Source organism: Heteronotia binoei, chromosome 21 (genome assembly GCF_032191835.1).
Source record: "Heteronotia binoei isolate CCM8104 ecotype False Entrance Well chromosome 21, APGP_CSIRO_Hbin_v1, whole genome shotgun sequence".
Lineage (NCBI taxonomy): Eukaryota > Metazoa > Chordata > Lepidosauria > Squamata > Gekkonidae > Heteronotia > Heteronotia binoei.
The window spans coordinates 167,207,663-167,229,209 of NC_083243.1; positions in this window are offsets into that span (position 1 = coordinate 167,207,663).

A 21,547-nucleotide genomic window follows, 5' to 3' on the forward strand; every position below is an offset into this window, starting at 1 on the left:
GCACTCAGTATCACGTTTCTATAAGTGGGCAAATTCTGCTTATATTAACCAAATATCCCAATACCCAATAAATCACAGCTCATGGCCATTCATGGACCTGTCCACCTCCACATGGAGTAGTCAGTGCTTGTGGAGCCGCAAAAAAGGGGAAATAACTCCATCCCAGCACTGTTTGGGCTCAGGAAAATAGCTTACGGGAGAGGCAGGAGTCCTTCCTCCCCCGTAGTGGGATCCCAAGCCTGTTTGGGCTCTCCTTTAAAAAAAAAAAAAGCCATTGCAGTCGCTATGTGGTTGTGGGAAACTCAAGCTGGGTCTAGGAAACTCAGACCCAGATCTTTAAAATCCCAAATGTATAGTTTGATCCTTAGTCCAAGACTCCCATACATCATTCTTACCCTTAAGACGACCTAACTGACTGTGCTTATCGCTGTGTTGTAGTTGGTTTTTCCCCTAGCAGGTTTATGTGGATTGTTTTAATTTAAACTATCATGCCCTTTCTCAGCAACCATCACAGTCTTATCCTTCTCATTAATTTTTAGTGAATATGGTCTTAGCATGGTAGCAAGACTACAGCATTTAGCTGGCATAGAGAATTGGCACAAGCATAAAAGAATTTCCTGCCCTGTGCTAGTAGCCTCAGGTAGCTTTCTTTCCCCTCAGGCAGGTCTCATCTGGAGCCTTTGCACTATACAAGGAAGATGATAGTGAATAAACACATAAGTAAGATCTGTAGACAGATCTGGTTTTCTTAAATGGTCTTTGTTCTTGGCATCTGGCCATTTAGCAATTTGCTAAATGGAGAAAGATAGTAGTTAGTGAGGCAAAAATAGAGAACAAAAGAGAAAACAGGCAAGGTTGGCAAACATTAAATTTTAAATGAGGCTGGAGACAGTAGTTTTTTTCGGAGGGGTGGGGGAAGCTACATGGATATTATGTGGAAGATCTACGATTGGATTTTTCAATGTTTAATGAAATGTGCCCATGGGGGGTTGCTAATTTGAGCACAGCAGTGGCATAGGGAAAGAGAGTTAAACCCTTCCCTACTGTACAGTTTCCATGATCAAAACTGCTACCAGATGTATACTGTTCACTGCAAGGGTTAAAATACAGATGTTTTGACTAAACTAATATCAAACTTTTTAAAAAGTTTTAAAGAACTGGTGATCAATAGCTGCTTGTATGATATTTTTTTTAAAAAAAAATGTAACAGAAAAGCCATAATAATGGATATTATGCATTTTGAATGGATACAAACTGTTTGGCACATGCTGTCTGATTTTAATATTCTGTATTTAGTAAAAAAAAGTTATCTATTTGATTAAAACATCACATAAAATGTTAAAAAGAAAAACATGGCAACTGTGGGAAAGGCTCAGAAGAAAGAGTTAGACACTCTCCTCAACTCTGACCTTGCTGATATCCTTCACCTCACAACTGCATTTGATTTAAAAACTGAAATGTCAAGAGACTGAATCACCAGTCTCTTGCATTACATGGAATTTGGCCCTAAAAAAGCTCTGGCAAGAGTGTTGTTACCATCAGTGTTCCCTCTAAGCTGTGGTGTGAGCAAAAATTCTACTTTGTGAGCTACTGGCATTAAAGTTGTGAGCTCTACTGCATATATTATTGTGCTCTGAGGCCATTTTTCCTGAGCTGAGACAAAAATGTGTGAGCTGGAGGCTAAAAATCTGTGAGCTAGCTCACACTAACTCAGCTTAGAGGGAACACTGGTTAGGTGTGCACTCATTTCTTTTGTCCTACTGTTGTTCCTGGTTAAACAGGTTTTGTGTGTTTTGAAGCACTACAAAAAACTAGAAAACTAGAGATGAATTTGTAATGTACAAACAACACTGACTATTTCTATAATATAGTGGGTTCAATGCAATGAAGAGGCGAGGTGGTAGTGATCATCAGCTCTTTATTAGGTACAGCATAGTATAGGGCTGCACTCAAAGACTGAAGAACTGGACCAAACTATATACAACTCAGGGTTCCCACGCAAGCACGTTATTGGGTCATTCAAACCAGCAGGGGGCCCGTGATTGGAGCACGGCAGAAGGGATTTGGATCCTGCTGCCCATTGTTCCCAAGTCCCCAAGCTCCATTCTAATGCCTCCAATAAGCCAGGCAGGAACACCCATATAAGTCTTCACTTGAGTTCTCATACACAATAATTTCATATGCTCCTCTGTACTTAGGGAAAAATGTGTCGTCAGCTTAGGACAGATAAATAGAGTTCTGGATTATGGCCCAGTGGCTCTTTCAGATCTGCTTCAGCTAATTTTATAGCTTGTCAGAATCATGACAAACCAGTCATTTGTCTTTTTCCACTGGTCTTCTCAGTGAGCTCTTCACCCTCTCTCCAATCTATCTTGTGCACTTATCGTTGTAACTCATGTAAGACAGCAAGGGAAAGTATGGATACCTTGGCTCCTTCCATGCTTCTTGAAAAGTTCATTTTTGGCAATGGAGAATTAGGGGATACCAACCAGTCATCATTCCATATGGTCAGCACTAGAGATGGGCATGTCCCAGGAAAATGTCGTTTGGTTCATAGTTTGTGGCATGCCCAGTTCATGAACCATCACATGTTTGGTTGCCAAAATGGTTCAATTCTTGATGTCCATGACATGGTAGATCAGCCCTCTCCTGCATGCTAGAGATATCAAACTTGCAATGTATCTCTGGCTGACTTTCCTATACCTACCCTCCAAGTTTAATGAGGATTGGATTTATGGGGTCTGATTTATAGCCTCCCCCCCCCCAGAAGGTGCTCACAGGAAAGTGCTTTCTGAGGAAATGATGGATGCAGGTTCAGACCTTGTACAAGCTAGAGATAAGGAAACTGGCTGTTGAATGTGGCCATTGTTCTGTGTTAATTGCTGGGAGGGTTGGAAGGGGTGTGAAGAAAAGGAAGATGGTTGTTGATTGTGCTGATTGTTCTGTGGAATGTGCTGGTTGTTCTGTGAATTTCTGCAATTTATAGTCTGTAGGGTGTTATGCAGAGCTGGATACCAAGATTGGTGAATGGGAATGCCTTCTTCCTTTCTGTTAAAGTTGTGCTGGTGTTTGTAAATCTCAATAGCTTCTCTGTTCAGGCGGGTATGATAATGTGAGGCCGTAGAAAAGACTTCAGTTCTTTCAAAGTTGATGACGTGGTCTCCTTCTTAAAGTGCATGTTCAGCTACAGCTGATTTTTCTGGCTGAAACAAGCGACAGTGTCTCTTGTGTTCGGTGAGGCAGGTGTTGATACTGCGTTGGGTAGTGCCAATGTAGACTGCACCACAGGAGCAGGGTATTTTGTAGACTCCAGGGGTTGAAAGTGGATCTCTCATATCTTTGGCCGAGCGCAGCAAGTAGCGGATCTGTTGTGTGGGTTTGAAGACTGTGTCAACGTTGCAGCATTTGAGAATTTTGCCAATGCGGTTGGTGACAGATTTTATGTAGGGCAGGAAGGCTGTACCTACATTTGTGTGTGGCTCGGGATTTTGTGTGGATGGTCTCTTGGGATGGAGGGCTCTTTTAATTTCTTGTAGGGAGTATCCATTGGCCTGCAGTGACTGGTTGAGGTAGTGTAGTTCCTGCTGGAGTTGGCTTGGTTCACAGATGCGTGATGCTCGGTGGATGAGGGTTTTTACAACTGTACGTTTTTGGCGAGGATGATGATTGGAATTCTTATTTAGATAGCGGTCAGTGTGTGTGGGTTTCCTGAATACAGTGTGGCCAAGTTTTCCGTCATCTTTCCTGGTAATGAGGACATCAAGAAAGGCAAGTTGACCAGTCTTTTCTTTCTCCACTGTAAACTGGATACAAGGATGGACTGAATTCAGATGAAGGAGAAAGTTATTAAAAGCAGCCTCTCCATGACTTCAGATGGTCACATTCAACAGCCAGTTTCCTTATCACTACCCTTCCAGGAAGCCCCACCAAACAATGGGCACATCCACAAACCTATTGCCCTTTCACCACACCTCTTCCAGCCTAGAAATAGCAGCTCTCCAGCAGCCCTGGCCTCACTCAATGCACAGCAGCCAAGACGGTCAGAGCGCCTGCTCCGGCTGCAACGCCACTGAGGATGTTCTCCGCAGCCGAGAACGAAACATCTGGAAGAAAAACTTTCTCCAGTAGAACACGGCACTTGAGCCCAAAAGATTCTACAATCCCTAATGATGTTACCAGCCGTGAAAACCTGAAATCTTTGATGTCTCTGTGTTCATCAATCAAATAAGCAAATCTTGAGTGGGAAAGCAGTCTCTTTATGAAGCTTAGTGTCCAAAGGGGGAGGGGGGAGATTGACAGGAGGGCAGATCAAGCTTTGGAAAAGGAATTTGGAGGTGACAGTACTTCAAAAGGAGCCAAATGCCCAGGTTACTAATCTGAATAGGCAGATAGTAACAATTGTGCCACCAGGAGAAGGTCTAGTGCAGAAACCTTGGTCTTATACCCATAGGGACAAAGCATAGGACACTGAAGTTTGCATGAAATTGTGAAGTGAAAATGTTAACTAGAACTATAGTCCAGTTGTCAAAAGTTAAACCAGAAAGATACTTGAAACCTTTAGGAAAAGTGAAGCACTTTTCAGGAAAACACTGTATCGTGTATAGCCAGTCACCTCAGAAGCGTTCTCTGGGCAATTTTAAATGTCTGTTTCCATCTGCTAAAGCCCAGACACCTATGTACATATTAACCCCTTCCCTGCCAGTTTGTTTTAATAAACCAACTTTTGTTTAATCCTTCCCTTTACCTACTGTGCCATTTTCTGAAGGGTAGATATTTATAACAGAATAGTGACAGGGTGATCAATTTTAGTGGACTGCTGGTTAAATTGGTCATGCCCGTCTCATAATTGGCAGCAGCAGTTGGGATTCAAAATTCCCCCTTGTCATCGTTCCCATCCCTAGTCAGCAACAGAAAACTGGATTGGGTTGCCTCCACTGAAGCTACCAGCTACCAGCCACTAGCCACAACCATGCTGAGGAGAAAGGTTCAGAAGTAGGATCAGCGGCTTTGAAAATGGCAGTTGGATCTCATCAATAGATTAGATAGAAGTACTCCAGACTACCCACAATCTGAATTGTTCTGCATGGGTAGGTCGATCTAGATACAATGACAACCTGTGGCTAGTTATATACTTAGTGCTTTATTATGTTTCCTTCTGTTGGTGACTTGTGATTTTATGCTTGCTTCTTCTACTCCATTAATCTCAGCTTTTTAAAATCTTATTTCCATTATAACTTCTAGAATTGTGTCTCACAATCTTTACTTCTTTTTGCCTTGCTATATTTTCTAGTTTGGGCCATAAATACTGATCCCCTGTCATTGGTCCTTGATTATCTGTGAACTTGCCTAGATTTACTCTTAGTCCCAGTTATGCTTATTTATTGGAGGAGGAAAGAACTGTGCCAAATATGGCAGATTTCCTCATTGGACTTGGCAAAGTATTGTGTTGAATGAGGTAGGATTTCTTCCTGACCTTACTACAAATCACTGATACTGCTTACTAAATGCTTCCTTGCATGGTTATTGCTGGAATGAACCACCTAAGTTAGAATCCATTTTACTCAACAGGAAATAATCTAACCTTGAATTGCAGAGATGCATACAGCTCAAAGACAAAATCCAGTACCCATCATCCTAAATCAGGTGGGCGAGTCAGACTCAGACTAACCTACATCACAAGGTTGTTGTTGTGGAGATGAAAGTGAGGGAAAGAATGATGTTGTAAACTGCTTTGTCCCCATTGAGAAGCAGGGTATAAATGTTTAAATAAATACAAAAACCCTCATAAATGGGATTCAGCAACCACAGCACACTATTGTAGCAAAACTAAACAGAAATCCAGTGGCACCTTAAAGCCTAACAACATTTATTCCGGTATGAGCTTTCACTTAGATACAGTGAGAAGAAAATCTGTTTCTCATTTTTACAGAGCATGGAATGAGGGAAATGAACTTCATTCTTTCCATTGCATCTGAGGAAGCAAGATCTGACTCACAAAAGTTCATACTGGAATAAATGCTGTTAGTGTTTAAGGTGCCATTGGACTTCTGTCATGTTTTCTCAGACAGTTCTTTGCAAAAGAGCATGACACTGTTTGCAAGGAAGTGTTATCAGAGCCTCTATGTCTTGTTTGCTGGCCGTCCAGGGCAACAGGATGGGAACTGTATGAAACAAGATACTGGCCTAAATAGGCTGCTGGTCTGATTCAGCTTCTATGTGTTTATGGTAAGAGGAAACATGTTCTTGTTGCCAATAAAACTGGGCAAATATTCCTTTGTCATGATCCAGCTGAAACAGTTGAGTACATCAGAATGTGAGTAGAATGTGTATGTGGTTGTATATCCAAATGCACATCCCCAGCAACATTCTGTCCTCAACTGATCATGCACAACTACACATGACAAAAGCTGGCAGCCTATTCCATTGAACATATGAACATATGAAGCTGCCTTATACTGAATCAGACCCTCGGTCCATCAAAGTCAGTATTGTCTACTCAGACTGGCAGCGGCTCTCCAGGGTCTCAAGCTGAAGTTTTTCATGCCTACTTGCTTGGACCCTTTTTAGTTGGAGATGCCAGGGATTGAACCTGGGACCTTCTGCTTCCCAAGCAGATGCTCTACCACTAAGCCACCGTCCCTCCCTGCCACCGTCGTTCAGAGTGAGGGTAGTAGGAAGAATCTGTTTGCCTTCAGTGATACCATTGCACAGCCAGATCTGACGTGGTGTTGTGGTTTGTGTTCCATACACAATCATGGACAAACATTTGTCAGGGATGCCCTAGGCTGATCCTGCATGGAGCAGGGGGTTGAACTAGATGGCCTGTATGACCACTTCCAACTCTGTGATTCTAGGGTTCTAAGATCATTGATTGCTTGGAACCAGATCAAAGAAGCCCTTCTGAGTAAAACAAAGATGGTACAGAAGCATCAGCTGAGGAGGACTTGACAGTGTGAACTGCCCAAGAAATGTGCAAAAGAATGGAACTAGAATATTTTTTCTCTTTGCACATTGAAAATGGAATCTCATGAAGATCTGGTGATGTATTAGTTGTACTGTGTAGCAGCCCAATTGTTCTGAGAACTTTTTCCATACCTGACAGCACTTATCTATATACTGCATAGGGTTTTTTTTTAAAGCATTGGAGAGAATGCTCTATATGTGAGTGGATTTTGAATTTTTTGTCAGGTCGTTCACAAAGGGTTAAAATGGATGGATATATTTCCTCCGTGAAGATCTTAAATACTGGCACCCCTCAGGGATGTGTCTTGAGTCCACTTCTTTTCACTATTTACACGTCTGATTGTGTTTCCAGCAGTCTGAGTAACAAAATCATTAAGTATGCAGATGATACAACGTTGGTAGGGCTCATCTCTGAGGATGATGAGTCTGCGTACAGGAGGGAAGTTCAACAGCTGTCCCTTTGGTGTAAAGTAAATAATCTTATTTTAAATATAAATAAGACGAAGGAAATTATAGTGGATTACAGGAAGAGTAGTTTGGACACCCAGCCGTTGTTTATTGATGGTGTTATGGTAGAACAGGTGACAGAATGGAAGTTTCTGGGAATTACCATGAAACAGGATCTAACATGGGGGGCAAATACTTTAGCTCTAGAGAAAAAGGCCCAGCAACGACTATACTACTTAAGACTCTTAAGATCACTACAACTGTCAGGGAGTCTGCTGGTTGCCTTTTATCGTAGTTCCATTGAGAGCATTTTATCTTATTGCCTCTGCGCATGGTTTGGGAGCTGCACGGAAGCAGAGAGAAGGGTGCTCCAAAGAGTGACGAGAAGAGCACAAAAGATTTGTGGATGTTCTCTCCCCTCATTGGTGGATCTGTATAATATGGCATGTAAAAGGAAGATACAAATGATCCTAAGGGACCATACACATCTGGGCCATTTGCTTTTTGAGATCTTACCGTCAGGTAGACGATATAGAGTGTTGAAGGCTAGGACAAACAGATTTAAGGACAGTTTCTATCCAAGTGCTGTGGTTAGGTTAAATGCAGGGTTATGAAGGATTATCTGTTTTAGATGTATTTAATGGTTTAAATGGTTTTAATGGTTTTATGAATGTTTAATGGTTTTATGAATGTTTATTTAATGGTTTAAATGGTTTTAATGGTTTTATGAATGTTTATCCGTTTTAGATGTATTTAAATGGTTTTAATGGTTTAAATGGTTTAATGGTTTCAGATGTATTTAAATGGTTTATGAATATGTGTGTTTGATGTGTTGGTATGTTTGTGGAAGAGCACCTCATTTCGTTGCTCTCTTTTTGTTGAGAACAATGACAATAAATTCATCTATCTATCTATCTATCAAAAGAGGGTCTGTTTCCTACAGTGGGTATAAACTGCATGATATGCAGAAGCTAATTTCAAATGACTCGGAGAGGGATGTGAGTGGTGAGGTAAAGTGCACGGTTGTAGTGTGAGGGACTTGCCTCTGTTGTAGCAAGATGCAGATAGAAAGCAACAGATAAACATTGCAACTACCTATTCTTCTTTGGCTTATTGTTTGAACAAGGCCAAATAACTTGACTGAGTTTGATTGACTATTTCATCTCTGTGTAGTAGAACTCAACAGAAGGAAGTTAGTGCATTTTTTAAAAAAGGAGTCATGGCCACACATCTCATCTGAGCAGCCTGCATCCATCTGGACCTTCTGTGTGGAGGAGACAATCTGTATACAAACAGAAGTTGGAAAGAGATGCCAAAATTATTTACAGGGCAATCAGTTTAAACTAGTGGAATGGTTTTATGGGCACTAATGCTTCATAGACAGAAACTTAAGAAAATACAAGTCTTTTGTTAGGTGCTATACAAGGATTTTGGTCACATGTGTAAAAAGCCAAACATAGACTTTACATGAAGTGTTTATAAAGACTGAGATTGTAAAGAGATTATTTACATCAGCCAGCCACCATCCGTGTAATGAATTTCAGTTTGGACATCCACATGCTTAAGAATATTAAGGTGTGGAGAAGGCATATTGCATTTCCCATTCATGCTTGCTTAACATTTCAAAATTGAGATACATTTTAGACTTGTAGGATCTGAAAAAGCCACCCTCAGTGTTCTGTGCTAATATAGTTTGTTCTGGAAAAAGTGATAACATTAGAAAAGGGGCTCCTTAGCATGATATATAGCCGGAAAGCCTCATCGCCAACAAAGATATGAATGACCTCTCCTGCCTTCTATTGTATGCCAGTTCTACTCAGTATTCTGAATGTATACAATGTAGGTTCTCTCTCTTGCACCACTGCTTGTATGTATGTCTGCATGTGCATAGATCAGAGGTCCCTAACATGGAGTCTGTGAACACCATGGCACTCATGGACATCTTTGCTGGTGTCCTCCTAGTGTTTTTAGAAAGTAGGTGACATCAGACAGAACTTTTGACTAGCAGAGATGCCAGTGGAGATCTGATTGGCTGAGTAGATTCCAAAGAACATTGATTTGGCAGTAGTTGCACAAGACTGTTCACTGCATAGCTGGAGCAGTGTGCATGCAAAAAAAAATTTAAACAATATGTTCTTTTTAAAATGTATACTGTTAAGCAGAACTTCTGCACTGTAATATTTAAGTGTTACTATTAAAGTTATCCCTCTCATGGATTGTTGCCTTGACGTGGCGAGAGGGCTTGCACCGTTCAGTGAGGCTGTGGGCTATGCCATGCAGGGCCACCAAAGATGGACAAGCTGTAGCTGAGAACCCAGACAAAATGTGATCCACTGGAGAGGAAAATGGCAACCTACTCCAGTATCCTTGCCAAGAAAACCCCATGGACAGTAACAAAAGGCTAAAAGATATGGCACTGGAAGATGAGCCCCTCAGGTCAGAAGGTACCCAATATGCTACTGAGGAAGAGCAGAGGTCAAATACCACAGAAAGAGTGAAGCAGCTGGGCCAAAGCTGAAAGGACGCTCAGCTGTGCATGTGTCTGATGGTGAAAGGAAAGTCTGATGCTTCAAAGAACAATTCTGCATTGGAACGTGGAATGTAAGATCTATGAATCAAGGTAAACTGGATGTGGTCAAACAAGAGATGGCAAGACTGAACATTGACATCTTGAGAATCGGTGAACTAAAACGGACAGGAATGGGCAAATTTAACTCAGAGAATCACTACATCTATTCCTGTGGGCAAGAGTCCTGTAGAAGAAATGGTGTGGCCTTTATAGTTAACAAGAGAGTGAGGAAGGCAGTAATGGGATACAATCTCAAAAATGACAGAACGATCTCAATCCATATCCAAGGCAAACCATTCAATATCACAGTAATCCAAGTCTTTACCCCAATCACTGATGCCGAAGAGGCTGAAGTGGACCAGTTGTATGAAGATCTACAACACCTTCTAGTACTAACACCAAAAAAAGATGTCCTCCTCATCATAGGGGACTGGAATGCCAAAGTAAGAAGTCAAAAGGTAACCGGAACAACTGACAAGTTTGGCCTTGGAGAACAAAATGAAGCTGGGCAAAGACTAATAGAACTTTGTCAAGAGAACAAGCTGGTCATAGCAAACTCCCTCTTCCAACAACCTAAAAGGCGACTCTACACATGGACATTACCTGATGGGCAACACAGATTGATTATATACTCTGCAGTCAAAGATGGAGAAGCTCCTTACAGTCAGCAAAAACAAGACCTAGAGCTGACTGCAGCTCAGATCATGAACTACTCATTGCAAAATTCAGGCTTAAACTGAAGAAAACTGGGGAAGCCAATAGGCCATTCAGGTTTGACCTTGATCATATCCCTTATGAATATACAGTGGTGAAGAATAGGTTTAAGGAATTAGAGTTGATAGAGTGCCAGAAGAACTATAGACAGAGGTTTGTGACATTGTACAGAAGGCAGCAATTGTCAAGTCTGCTGTATTTTGGTCAAGCTGTATCCTAACATTGGTTCGGAAGTAAAGGGTTCTGGGTAAACCACACTGAACACCGAATGCTGCTAGCTAACTTTCTTCACCCCCTCACCGTCCCTTTGTTGTGTAGCCTGCTTTGAAATGGTGATATGGGAACAAGATAGTAGAGCCTTCTCAGGCTGGGTGTCTGTGGGAGTGTGAAGGCGCCAAGGCCTCAGCTTGGGAACGAAGTAGTAACATCCTGATGTGAATATACACTGCATAGAATGCCCCTCCCCCAGGAATCCTTTTGATCTATACCTTAAATGCTTGGTTAATGTCTATGTACCCCAGTCCTTCAATCTCTATCATGGTCTATAGTTCTGTCTCCAATAAACTAGTAACTTTGTTTCAACCAAAGTCTCGTTATTGAATTCAGCTGACTTGACAGCAATCGGCACCAATTCAAAGAAAAAGAAATGCAAGAAAGCAAAGTGGCTGTCTGATGAGGCTTTACAAATAGCTGAGGAAAGAAGGCAAGTGAAAGGCAAAAGTGAAAAGGAAAGATTCACCCAACTGAATGCAGATTTCCAGAAACAGCAAGGAGAGATAAGGAGGCCTTCCTGAAGGAACAATGTAAAGCAATAGAGGATAATATTAGAATGGGAAGGACAAGAGATCTCTTTGAGAAAACTGGAAAAATCAAGGGAATGTTTCTTGCAAAGATGGCCATGATAAAGGACAAAAATGGTAGGGACCTAACAGAATCAGAAGAGATTAGGAAAAGGTGGCAAGAATACACAGGAGAATTATACAAGGATCTCTGTGTTTAATTTTTTTATTGATTTTAGATATAAAAAGAGAAAGCATATGCATAGATACAGAAACAACAATAAGAAGGGGGGGATACAGAATGGGAAGCCAGAAACAAAGAAAGCAGCAAATATATCAGTTACATTTCTACCTCAAAACTAAATACCCAATTCTTTCTACTTGCAGGTATTAAATTTCCCCCTTATATAACCATCATATTCTACAGTCTTCATTTTTCATTATACACTTAGTACAAGTTAACTAGTTATTTTAGTGATGTCATCATTTGGATAAGCATAAAAAACAGATATAATTTCTTTATCCTTTTAACTTACTTATTTCAAATGGAGAGAAGGAGAGCAAATTTAAAATAACATAAAAAGTAGAGAGAGAAAAAAGTGTAGAACAAAAAGCATGATAGTTTATCTGTCTCAATATAAACAGTTTCTCCAGTCATACATATTAAGAGCAGATCTTCAAGATTACAAAATAGTTGTGTTGTCTGCCTTATTAAAAATTGACCCAAGTTAATTATTTATTTATGTAAAATTTCTTTTTAAAGCTTTTGGAGACTATAAGTCCTATATCCATATTATTCTGAGAGGCACTAACCTAATATACCATAACAGCCACAACTCCCACACTTATTTATTTTTACCTTTAAAAAAAAGAACAAAAAAGGCATCTATTGTCTCTATATCCCATACTTTAATACATAGCTCTATTTAACTTTTTTATATTAAAAAATGTAGAAAATAACAGATAGAAGAGAAGCAACCATGTCCCGAGAGTCTCACTTGCCCTTTTGAAATCGCATGCCAGTTCTTGTTGAGAGTTCATATTAGACAATTACCTACAGAAAAAAAAAAACAATTTAAAATCCCTTCTTCTTGATTTTTTTTACTGAAGTATGCCTCTTTTCTTCTTAATAAGATCACCCATCTCGGTAAAAATAATAAGGCTCCCACGTCACCACTTCCTCTCAGAACAGCTTTAGTCGGTCTTGATTTCCGGTCCTTCTTAATAACTGCGCAATTTAACTCCATTTTAGTTTTCTTCAGCTCCTTCCCCAATGGATCTTTAACCATTTGTCTCAACAGACTTCCCTGGGATCTCTTTGACACTCTGCTCATGTAGATTTAAGGTTTCGCTGCCTTTCAAAATAAGAGCTTCCATTTGCTTTTTTATCAACTCTGTTAATGAACCAAGATCCTGCTTTAAAGAAATTATGGTATCCATTATATCTTTTTTGTGAAACATTTTGCTTTGCAATGCCATTTTTCTCCACAGAATAACTCAGTCTAATAATCAAAGTTGAAAAGTAAATCAGAAACCCAGTTAGTCTATTCTTCCAGATCTCCAGCCGTGTGTTCTGCTTGTTGTCATTTCAGTCCCGCTCAAGCAACAAATACAAATCTCTCTAAAATATATCTCGTTTTTGTTCAGACTGAATTATAACCAGGTAATGTTCTCCTTGTCGCTTATTCAATCATAAACCGGGTCGATTTAGATATCTATATTCAGTCCAATTCAGATTGTTGCTAATGCTCAGAGTTGTTCTTTATCTTTTTGAAGCCACACTCGTGGAAAAGTGGGGGAAAATCCACCTCTTCCTCTGAACTGTTCCATTTGTTGTTATATAAATAGCCCATTAGTCGATGGTATTGAAAAGCAAACTTACTTGCAAGGTAGAATTTCAGTGCCTAATGTAGAAGAGCAATGCATCAAAAGCTTGTTAGAAGAAGAAAGCAAGCGGTCGGGTGTTCACCTCCTTCTCCCATAATGGCGGCCATGGTGGCGGAGCACCAGAGCAAACAAAAAGGACAGGGAACAGCTGCTGCTATTTCCCTGGCTCCCTGTGGAGCACCTTGCTGACAGGAGACCTCTCCAGGGTCTCCCTAGAGATGCCGCGGCTGCGGCACCTCTCCAACCGCTCGGTTTGGGGAGGGTCGCTAGAGACAAACTCCATGGACTCCCACTGAGCTTGAGGTGACAAAACCCGGAAACCTACAAGAAGGTTCTCAATGTCCTTGCCAACCATGACAGTGAAATCGCTGACCTTGAGCCAGACATCCTGGAGTGTAAAGTCAAATGGGCCTTAGAAAGCATTATTAACAACAAAACAAAGGGAGATGATGGTATCCCAGTCGAGCTATTCAAAGTCCTAAAAGACTGTTAAAATGCTGTTAAAGTGATGCACGCATTATGTCAGCAAATTTGGAAAACACAATAGGGGCCACAGGATTGGAAAAGGTCAGTTTATATTCCAATCCCAAAGAAGGGTAATGCCAAAGAATGTTCAAACTATCGCACCATTGCATTCATTTCATATGCCAGCAAGGTCATGTTAAAGATCCTACAAGCTAGGCTTCAGCAGTATGTAGATCGAGGACTATCAGAAGTTCAAGCTGGGTTTTGGAGAGGTAGAAAAACTAGAGATCAAAATGCCAACATTTGTTGGATTATGGAGAAAGCAGAGGAGTATCAGAAAAACATCTATTTCTGCTTCATTGACTATGGTAAAGCCTTTGATTGTGTGGATCACAACAAACTGTGGCAAGTCCTTAAAGAGATGGGAATACCAGTCCACTTCACATGTCTCCTGAGAAACCTGTATAAGGGTCAAGAAGCTATTGTCAGAACGTGATATGGAGCAATTGATTGGTTTAGAATGGGAAAAGGAATTCAACAAGGATGTATATTGTCACCTTGCTTATTTAATTTATATGCAGAGTACATAATGTAGAATGCTGGCCTGGATGAAGCACAAACCGGAATTAAGATTGCCAGGAAAAACATCAACAACCTCAGATATGCAGATGAGACCACTCTAATGGCAGAAAATGAGGAGGACCTAAAAAACCTCTTGTTGAAGGTGAAAGAGGAGAGCACAAAAGTAGACTTGAAACTCAACATCAAAAAAAACTAAGATCATGGCATCTGGCCCCACCACACCTTGAAAAATAGAAGGAGAAGACATGGAAGTCATAACAGACTTCACATTTCTGGGATCAAAGATCACTGTAGATGGTGATGGCCATAGCCATGAAATTAAAAGACATTTGCTCCTTGGGAGGATAGCTATGGCAAATCTAGGTAAAAAAGAGAGACATCACCCTGCCAACAGAAGTCCATATAGTCAAAGTGATGGTATTCCCAGTAGTAATGTATGGCTGTGAGAGTTGGACCATAAGGAAGGCTGAGCACAGAAGAATGGATGCTTTCAAGCTGTGGTGCTGGAGAAGAATCTTGAGAGTCCCTTGGACTGCAAGAAGATCAATTCAGTCAGTCCTAAGGGAAATCAACCCTGACTGTTCCCTGAAAGGTCAGATGCTGAAACTGAAACTCAAATACTTTGGCCACCAAGTGAGAAGGAAGCACTCACTGGGGAAGATCCTGATGCTGGGAAAGACAAAAGGCAAAAGAAGAAGAGGACGGCAAAGGATGAGATGTCTGGGATGTAACTAACACAAATTTGAGCAGACCTCGAAGGATGGTGGAAGACAGGAGGGCTTGGCATGACTTTGTCTACGGGGTTGCAAAGAGTCGGACTTGACTGTGCAACTGAACAACAATTAAAGTTATGCATAATCTCACTTCCTGACATTTTGTGGTTGGCTCTGCCTCCTACAGCAGCCATTTTGTGGTTTCACCCACCTCACTGTGTCAGAATTCCAAAGGCGGCTGCAGGCTTCAAAAGGCTGCAGACTCCAGCATAGACTCTTCTTCCAGAGTTGACTTCCTTTGTCCACTAGGTAGGTGAGAAGCTTCCTGAGAGAAGTGTTTAATGATCAACAAGGAACCACTTGACACAGTAATGATGACCACCAGTATCTACAACGTTTTGGTTTGTAACCTATCCCTCCATCTTAGAAAGGTCTGGTCTAGCTTTGTTTAAAGAGTTGTTTGCAACACAATTGGCTAAGCCTCAGTTAGAGGGAATGTTTGTGAGACAAAAGAAGTTAGATTTACTAGGAGAACAGTAGTATTCCTTCTAAACTGTGCTGTTGTGCACTGATGCATAAGTTTGTAGCTTGGACCGTACAGCTTGTTTGGCTTAGCACAGCAAGGTGATGAATGTTGTGTAGTAGGCACAGGCAGGCAGGCAAGCCAGACATGCTCACACAAAGTTCAGAGTTCAATCCCAGAAGGCCACAAACTGAAAGTTAGAGAAGCAAAGCCAGCTGTAGAGATGCTGAAATTATAGCTTCATACTGGATAGGACTGGTGCTTCAATGAGTAAATTACTTGCATGAATAGTGCATCTGAGCCCTGGGTTGAAGGAGGTGTAAACACCAAAAATGGTCCTCTTCATTTGTGCTTCTAACTATGTCAGAGTAAATGACAGGATTTTCATGACAGGTTTTTTGGCAACTCGTGTTGTTCTTCAGATAGAAGAAATTATGGACACAAAACAATGGACTGACAAACGAGCTTATCGTTTATTATACATTGCTCCTAGATACATGATACTTTGTGATAATGTAAGAGTGATTTACTAATGGGAGTTTCTGTAATAATAGAGTGTTGATACTTTGTTCTAAGCCACACAGTTTTTCTTTCATTACCTGTTACATTTAAAAACTGTGTTAAAAGCCTGGCCAAAGGGGGTTCTTTGCTCTCCTTCCCATGCTGAGATTTGCATTTGGGGGGGCGGCGGGGTCTTTTCCTTCTGGGTTGCAGGTTGTAGAGGATCAAAACTATGCATTGGAAGAGTATCTTGGAGATGAAGGTGATGGATGTACAGAAGAGGCAAACTCCCAACAAACATGTGGGTGGATGTATATAAATAATCGGGCAGGTGGGACTGAGACTGCCAGGAAACCTCTGAAAAATCTCTAGTGGTTTCTTCTAATTGGAATATTCTGTTCACACATGGACTGGTAACTTCCTAACAGATCAGGCAGGAAGGATGTTTCTTAATGTCTGTGCTGCCTTCTAGCACCAGTCCTGGCCTAACAAAAGTGGAACTGTGCATGTTGAGTAGCATCTTGGGCAGCAGGATTAGTGCCCCAGAGTTCCATTATGGGATGGGATAGGATAGCCATTTTCTGTCGCCTGGGGATCAGTTGAATTCCGGGAGATCTCCAGGCCTCACTGGGAGGGTGATAACCCTCCTGAGCCATCCCTTCAGGGATTGCAACCCTTTCCTTCTCTGCTTTGGGTCTCCCTTACACAAATTCCCCCTCCTGGCCCCACCAAACAGCAGGCTGTGGCTTCATGCAAAAAACAACACCCCCCAACTCCTAGATGCATGTGGGGAAGATATCTCTCTCTCCCCCCCCCCTTCCCTGTTTTTCCTCCCAGCTGCTTTTGTCTTTCCAAGGCAGGGATTTCCTTCTTTCTCCTCTCTTTTGAGGTTGCAAGTAGGGAGTTTATTTTGCCAACAGTCAGAGCAAGCACTTGAAAGGAGGAGAGGTCCAAATTCAACTTTCCCTTCCTGCCCAGAAATATTGTTAAAAACTCTCCACTGAGCCCTGTTTGGCTGCATGTTGCTCTCCACAGGGCAATAGAATGCATACTTGTCTATTTTAAAAGATAGGATAATCTAACAAGGTATAACCCCATCCCCTGATTGAGTTTTGCAGTCCTTATATGAGGTGGATGAATAAGGAACCAGGATGGGAAGAAGGAACTGGGAAGCAACTTTAATCTCCCTTTTTGAGACGGCTGAACAGCACAGGATATTTTAGGAGAGCAGCCCTGTTCAGAGTTACTCCAGAATAGCCCCACTGAGTTGCATAGGGTGTTGCTGATGGCAGCTTAACTGAAGCTCCTCAGGAAATATTTTTCATTTGTTTGCAGCACTGACAGAGTTAAACCCACAGAGCCATTTGCTGGAGAGGCCAGGCAAAGAGTGGGCATGAGGCAGAGAGTCAAGATGCTTTTCTTTTGCGGGATAGAAAAGGTTTGCTTCTGAATGGCAAAAGAGAACAAGAAGGGCTTTACATATGCAGCCCACAAAGCCATGCAGCCAGATCTCATGAAGGTTTACTTCAAAGTAAGTCATGGTAAGGATAAACTTTTAGATCTTGGAAGGGAGGAAGTCTGGGATTTTTCATAGCCATGGCTGTAAAAGGAAACTGCTAGAGTGGATCTGAATTACAGGATTTGTGTGTATTTGATGAGAGTTAAATGGCAAATGTCTAAAGGAAATAATATTAATATTGACAGTGTTTACAATTTCTGAAAAACAGAGAAAGGAAGAACAGAAATTAAATACAGACTGATTCCCCAGTAGGCTTGTGCCAGCATTGGAGCTCTCTCTCCCCCACCCCCATGCTTCCATCTGATTTTGCACAAGCTGCCCTGGGGCTGCGACTTGCCTCACCTCTTTCCCATGGCAAACAAGATCCTCTGAAAACCGATTTCTACTTGCCACAGGAAAGAGGCAAGGTGAGTCACAGCCTCGTGGCAGCTTGGGGTGGGGGAAGAGCTCTGACGGAACAAGCCTAGTAGGGAATCGGTCTAAAACATTTTCTGTAATGAAATTTGACAATTCTGTTTTCACTTAAAATGTTTAAATCATTCTTAAAATATAGTTTAAAAGAATTCATTCTGGGATTTGTACAAGGTTATGGTAATAATCTTCTAGAGAACTAATTTAGGTGATGGTTGGGTGTGGGCTCACTTATGGCCTTCATGCTGGTGGCTCCTTTGGCTCACAAGGTTGAATTTTTGCTCACGGCACTCCACAGCTTAGAGAGAACATTGGAGAACAGGCAAATGCAGGCCATTTTGCATGACTAAATGCTAGCAATGGAATAGAATGGCTATAGAATGGTGCAGTCTTGTCACAAGACAGCACTAGAAAGCCTAGAGAGATGATTCAGTTGGCACAACTGGCTCTTTAACCATATCCTGCACAGAAAAGCTTATACCCTGAATAAAAATGTGTTAGTTTTAAACTTTTTTTTTGTATTTGTGTGTGTGTGTGCACGCCTGCACCTGGAAGTCCTGTCAACCTCTGGTGATAGACCCCTACTGGGGGCCTGGAGGATATTCCAAATATTTTGCCCCCATATATTTCCGAATTCAATAGTTCTGAATTTTTTTTTTTTGCACATCCCTAGTCAGTAGCTGATGGTCAACCATATCGAATGCGGCTGACAGATCTAATAACAGCAGCACCGCTGAGCCGCCTCGATCCAGATGGCGCAGAAGGTCATCTATGAGGGCAACCAGTACCGTCTCCATCCCGTGACCTGGATGGAAGCCGGACTGAAACACATCCAGTGCCGAAGTGTCATCCAGGAACCCTTGTAATTGAGCCGCTTCAGCCCGCTCTATGACCTTACCCAAAAAGGGTAGGTTTGACACCAGCTGATAGTTTGCCAATTTGGCCGGGTTGGCAGATGGTTTTTTTTAAGAGGGGGCGAACCACAGCCTCTTTAAGGGGCGTGGGAAAGATCCCTTCACAGAGGGATCTGTTGATAATCATCTGTAATGGTTCATATAGCATCGCCTGGCTGGTTTTCACCAGCCAAGATGGGCACTGATCCAACCCACAGGTGGTAGGGTGTACAGTAGCAAGGGTCCTATCAACTTCCTCCAGGCTGAGTGGAGTGAAGGAATCCAAAAAAGGACCAGAAGACGTGCTTGGTGCTTCGAGTCCACTCACTGTATCAAATGTGTGTGTGTGTGGGGGGGAGATCGTGGCAGAGTGACGAGACCTTATTTGTGAAAAAACTTGCAAAAGCCTTGCAGCCTATTTCCAATTCCCCAGTGTTTGGTTTACCTTGTGACAAGGTTGTTAATGACCGAATTATACTAAATAATTGTGCCGGGCATGAGGTCGCAGTAAGCCTTCTTTGTGGCCCAGACTACTATCTCATAGGTCCACATAAATGATCTATAGGATGTTCTCATCATTTTCATGGCAGACTTTTTATGGGGTGGTTTGCCATTGCCTTCCCCAGTCATCTACACTTTCCCCCAGCAAGCTGGGTACTCATTTTACTGACCTCAGAAGGATGGAAGGCTGAGTCAACCTGGAGCTGGCTACCTGAACCCAGCTTCTGCCAGGATCGAACTTAGGTCATAAGCAGAGAGCTTGGACTGCAGTACTGCAGCTTTACCACTCTGCGCCATGGGGTACTAGTCCTAAAAAGGTACAGGGGCTTAATCACTTTTTTCTTTCAGCCAGTAGAAGGAGCTGCAAATCCCTTTTAGCAGCCATTGCTTTGGATCTGCAAATTGAATCAGTTGAGTCAGTCTGAAGCAAACATGGGAACGTGAGATTCTTCCCCTTCTACTGAAAGATTTGGGAAAGACATTTCCTCTGCAGTCTTCCCACTAGATCTTTATATCTGAGTATCATTTCCAGCACCAGCACTGGGGCTCCCAGCACCCCAAGCATGGGGCATTCACCACTCTGCAGCTCCCACTCAGCCTGGGAGGGCTGGGCAGGGGTGCCACACCACTTGTCCTGCTCAGCCCCCTCTGGACTTGGAAGGGGCTGGGCAGGGTACATGGCATATTTGCTTGGCTCAGAGGCATTTGGAGCTGCTCCAAACACCTCCGAGGCGAGCAAATGAGCTGCATCGCATTCCCTTATCAGCCCCCTTCAGACCTGAAAAGGGCTGGGTGAGCTGCTCCAAATGCCTCTGAGATGAGCACCTATGCTGCCCCCGCCCAGGTCTGCAGTGGGGATGGCATGAGTGGGGACAGGGAGGGGCACCTGTCCCATACCCCGATCCTGCGGCCAGGTGGCGCCCTAGGTGGCTGCCTACCTGGCCTACTCCTACACACCAGCCCTGGTCATTTCTTAGGTGCTTCAATTCTGCAGACAGAGATTTGTCTGGATTACATCTGTCTTTGTATTCTAGATTTAGTATTCTAGCCTTACAAGAACAAGTACCCTGAAAAGGTTTTACTTTTACTCATGGGTCTTCTTGTTGCTTCTGCAATCATGATATGAATCATCTTCACTATATTTATACATTTGATATAGAAGAGGAAGTATTGTGAATATGATAATGGGTATCTAGCCTTCTGCAATGAGAGGCAACACCAAACCACAGACTTTTCGGTCGGTGATTCCCACTGTGAAAGGAATAGTCCTTCCCTTGTAACAATAACTAAAACTGAGATAGCAGTTCTTTTCCTCGTGAGTTTTGCTGTACCAATGAGGGGCAATTTGATATGGAAGCAACAAGTAGAATAAAGGTACAAGAAAAATAAAGACAACAGAGAACTGACATTGGGCATCTGCACCAAAGGCAAAAGGAAGGAGGAGGGAGAGAGAGGGAGGGAGGGAGAAATACTCAAGAACAACTCTTCAAATAGCTGAAAACATGTAGTATGCCGTATCCACTATGTGTTTTAACAACACGGACACCTGTGGAACAGATTCAGCCAGTCACATGTCATCCACAAGACCCTCATTAAAAAAAAGAGTCTTAATAATCCAGAAAGGGCATCAAAGAAGAAGTTTAAGTTTGAAGAAGAAGAAGAAGAAGAAGAGTTCAACTAGGATAATGTGAGTGCAGTAGGAAAAGTAATTTCTGAAAAGGACAAATAAAGTCCACCATAAACAGAAAGATACTCATTGAATACAGCCGACTAAAGGACGCAAAAGTCTTTGTCTTCTTCAAACTGGGGCTAATTCCCTTCCCAGCTTCACATAATATGTGTGACTTTATATTTTGTTGTATGATTATTTACACAAAAGAATATACATTCATTAATTGGTGGGTATACTCAGGGGCTTTTTTTTTCCTCCTAGGAAAAAGAGGTGCCAGAACTCTTGAGAGGGAAATGAAGGAAAAACATATGGGTGGCCCTCAAGAACATTTAAACATTTTTTGAGAATTTTGTTTCCACTAAGAGGTTCCAGAACTCTGTTCCATCACATTCCCCCAGAAGAAAAGGC